Raw genomic sequence first — 4,564 nt, 5'->3', positions numbered from 1 at the left:
TATACAGACCCTTGAGTCAAGGGAAGATTCCAGACTGAGCAACAGATGTTTGACCTGAGAACCAGAAGAACTGGATGATGGTGTCAGTCATGGGCAATGGGGCCCTGGAGTTAAGGTTGGGGCAGCAGGGAGGTGATTGTTTACATTTTGAAACATACAGGGACCTGCAGCACAACTAAGAAGACAGTGAAGTCAAGAGGTTGGCTGGGGGGCTGGAGAGAATGTAGCAGGGAGGGCATCTGCCTTGCATACAGTTTGATCCCCAACATCCCATATAGTCCCCCAATCCCTGCCAGGAGTAACTGCTGAGTGCAGAGCCAGGAGTAATGCCTGAGCTTTACTGGGTGTGTCCCAATAACTAAAAAACAAACAATCAAAGAGGTTGGCTCAGCATACAGGGCTGTGCTTCTAGAAAGAAATGTGAGCTGAGTCACTGAGCTAAGTGAATCACTGAGCTAAGGATGACTATTGAAGCAACACTAGATGCCCATAAGAATAGAAGAGAAGAGGGTTCAGGAAAGGAGCTGGTGACAGAAGGCTGCCATTTAGATTTGGTTAGGGGAGGAATAGGTGTGGATGAGATGGTGGGACATCCAACAGGACAATCCAAAGAATGTGGCTCATCTGAAACCACTGGTGGGTGGTGTGGGGGAGCAGAGGGTCACTTTTCTAGAAGGGCTTTGTGACCAATAGTGTCAAACACTGCAGAGAATTCAAGGCCTGCCAGAGCCCCTAAGATTTTCTACTAAAGGTGTCCTTGATGGGGAGCCTGAGGACGAGCGAGGTGGCTGCTAAGTGTCTTTCGTCAGTGCCAGCGCTGGACGGCGGTGCTGCTGTACCACGAGGTGCCAGTATTTAAGAGATTATGGCATCTGAAACCCACAATGTTAAAAAAACGGAACTTTTGTTATGATATTGAGGATCATTCCATTGATCTTCCTAGAAAAAGGATCTCTAATTTCACTAGTAAGAACATGAAGGAGGTTAAGATATCTCCAAAACAGTTGGCTGCTTACCTAAATAGAACAGTTGAACAAGCTGTGAAAAGTCCGGATAAACTACTTAAGGTGATCTATCGCAGAAAGAAAGTTCATCATCCTTTTCCACATCCTTGTGACAGGAAAAAACCGTCCCCCAAAAGTGGGGACTGTGACATCGCAAATAAAGAAAATGAACTGGTTTGTGCAGGCCACCTGCCTGAAAAATTACACCCTGATCGTTGAACATATTAGGTTAGTACCAGTGATTCTGGTTCTTCACAGAAAACCCATCATCGAAATATAGTACTTTTTTTCTGAGGTTTCTCAGGACCATGAAACAATGGCACAAGTTTTATTCAGCAGGAATTTGAGATTGAATGAGAAAGAGAAGTATAAATGAACTTGTAGTTTATTTGGTGAGGATAGAAGACCTTGGTGTTGTGGTGGATTGCTTTCCTGTGCTTACAATAATTTACAGGAAGAAAAACAATATATCTCACTGGACTGTTGCCTCTAGTAAAGTCACTTCTTAAAAGCAAATTTGAAGAATATATAATAGTTGGTTTAAACTGGCTTCAGGCAGTCATAAAAAGATGGTGGTCAGAATTACCTTTAAAAACAAAAATTATAAATGATGGTAATATTCAGATTTTAAAACAACAATTAAGTGGATTGTGGGAACAGGAGAACCATCTCACTTTGGTTCCAGGATATACTGGTAATATAACTAAGGATGTAGATGCATATTTATTATAATTGCATTGATAGACTTCTGCTAAAGAGCGTTTCCTTGCTCAGAACGTCCCTGGACCACATGATTTTCAAAAAGAGTTGCATTTGAGAACTTTGAACTGTTGAAGAAATAAAATGATTCTTTTCTTTAAGAAGCTACATAATGAAACCACTAACAAAACCCTAACAATCTACTTCACATTGAAGTGGAAAAGTATCAGAAAGGAGCAGCTAAAGTTTCTGTGAGGCGAAAGTGCACTATGAAGATTGTTCACCTTGCTGCATTTGGGATTTGTATGTTTATTTGTTTACACTGTTTAAGAACTGTAAGGCAAATGGCCAACCTTCTGTACTATGTCTCAGACCCCAACCATGTGTTAGTTTTTGGTCCACACTCAGGTATGCTCAGGGCTTACTTCATGCAGGCTTTGGGCAGGGTAGACCATATGCAGTGCTAGGGACTGACTAGGTTGGCTGAGCGCAATGTAAACATCTGTAGCATTATCTCTCTGGCTCCTCCTTCACCCTATATTTCATGGCTACAGGTCTATTTAACTCTGAGGTCTTCAATCAATTTAAAATTACCTAGGTATGATCTGAAATAGGGGTCCAGTTTTGGTTGCTTTTGCTTATCATTATTATTATTATTATTATTATTATTATTATTATTATTGCGGGCTAGAGCGATAGCACAGCGGTAGGGCGTTTGCCTTGCACGCAGCCAACATGGCCGACTCGAGTTCGATTCCTCCGCCCCTCTCGGAGAGCCCGGCAAGCTACGGAGAGTATCTCGCCTGCACGGCAAAGCCTGGCAAGCTCCCCGTGACGTACTTGATATGCCAAACACAATAACAACAAGTCTCATGATGGAGACGTTACTGGGCCCGCTCGAGTAAATTGATGTACAATGGGAGGATCGTGACTGAAAAAAATGGGAAGAAAGGAAAGAAAAAAACAAACACTGTATTAGGAGATGAATGTAAGGCCACTTCACTCCAAAGCCTGTGCTTTTACTGCCGTGACCATTTTCAACCACTCATCAACTCTTACTGTATCAAAGCAAGAGCCAGGACCTATGGGCATGGTTAGGGAAGTCCCTTCTGCTCTGTGAGAGACCCAGGGTGATGGGGGAGACAGAAAACCCCAGAATACCCTTCTTTCTCAGGGACAATGTCTACTGTGGAATCCCTAAAGTTCTTTTTCAGGACCCCTGAGGTGTGTTGGGCTAGAGATGGGAAATAGGGTCAGGATCAATTCATCATTACTCCTTGCAAATAGTTGAGGGTATGGGTAAAGGAAAACTGGAAAATTCTAATATTAATTTTAAAAGAAATGTTTGGGGCCTAGAGAAAATAACCATCAAGGTAGACCCAAGATACCGTCAGGCATTCATGAGGAAGAATGATCAGACTTGAGTCTGACACCCCAGAGAATCTAACCAGGATGATCGGAAATACAGATGGTGGAAAGGGGAAAGTTCAGGTACTGATGGGAGCAGCTGCCTGTTCAGCCGAGCACAGAGCAGTGCGGGACTGTGGTGAGCTGCAATCCCCGATCCTGAAGCAGCCATGCCTGAGAGAAGACGTGGAGACCTACTGTTCACTCCAGACCTGAGACTTTGAGAGACTACTGGAGGAAGTGGTAGAATAAATTTTCACAAAATATAGGACTTTATTTCAATAAATCAAGGACCAGCCTTTATTGCTCCCAAATGAATTAGGATGGACTAGAAAGATGAACATGTTCCTTTGCTCCCAATTCAACCTGGTTGTGCAAAACAAAATGTAATCTATGCTAGAGAAGGAACCACCAAGCAAAGGATGCTTGGAGGTCTCGCTTGGGATGGGAGATGTGTGCTGAAAGTAGACTATAGACCAAACGTGATGGGCACATATTACCTGAATTGCAAACCATAACACCCAAAAGGGTGGGGGGGGAGAGAGAGAGAGAGAGAGAGAGAGAGAGAGAGAGAGAGAGAGAGAGTGAAAGGGAATGTACCTGCCACAGAAGCAGGGTGGGGGATGTGGTGGGGTGGCAGGAGGGATACTGGGAACATTGGTGGTGGAGAAAGGGCACTGGAGGGATGGGCATTTGACTATCATATGACTGAAATGTAATCACGAAAGTGTGTAAATCTGTAATTCTATCTCAGGTGTTTCATTAAATTTTTTTAAAGTAATCTATTCTTATTTAGTAAACTGTTTTTTTCCTAAAATAAAACTATTTGCCTATGGTTGGCTTCAGAGAGCCCTGTCATCCTGAAGTGCTGGCCAAAAGGGGTATACCCTGTGGGCTTCAGACCTCCAGCTTCCTCTGAGCCAGGGTCCTTGCCTTTTCCTGGCCTTAGCTTTTCTCATCTTGAGTCCTCAGGGGATGTCAAAGTCAAGTTTCTCTAGGAGACTCTGGCCCATGTTCATGTCCTAAAGGAATGAGGAAGGAGAGGTGTGGGAGAGGGATAATGACACAGCCCAAATAATGTTATTGATGATGTGTGTAGGAAATACAGGTAGGGCTGCCCTCAGTCAGCTGATGAATGGAAGCCACCCCAGTCCTGTCCCTCCCACACTAGGGATGATCAACACTCCTTGAGAATATACTTCAATTATGGAAAAGGTATGGTAGGGGGGGAAGTGCTTTATGAAGCCCAGATACTTGTTCTGATCCCAGCTAGCTCTGCATCTAAGCAGGTTCCTTCTGCACCTCTCTCCTCAGCTACCAAATGAAGGAATTGAGTTATTCAAGATACAAAGCCCATAGCTCCATGTAGATGATAAACTACAAGGTTCTTATTATATGTTGTAACTAATCCCCAGTGATGGATCATCTGTCAATCTTTGAACTTGCAACTACAA

At 43.5% G+C, this 4,564-nt stretch overlaps 1 pseudogene; it reads left to right on the top strand.

Annotated features, from left to right (window-relative positions):
• Window positions 1-865: 865 nt before the first annotated feature.
• On the top strand, window positions 866-2,028 carry LOC130026523 (KATNB1-like protein 1; annotated as a pseudogene).
• The last annotated feature ends 2,536 nt before the right edge of the window (window positions 2,029-4,564 follow it).

Source organism: Sorex fumeus, unplaced genomic scaffold (assembly GCF_029834395.1).
Source record: "Sorex fumeus unplaced genomic scaffold, SorFum_2.1 ptg000034l, whole genome shotgun sequence".
Taxonomy (NCBI): Eukaryota; Metazoa; Chordata; class Mammalia; order Eulipotyphla; family Soricidae; genus Sorex; species Sorex fumeus.
Note: the sequence above shows the minus strand (reverse complement) of the source record. Positions and strands in the feature narration are given on the sequence as shown.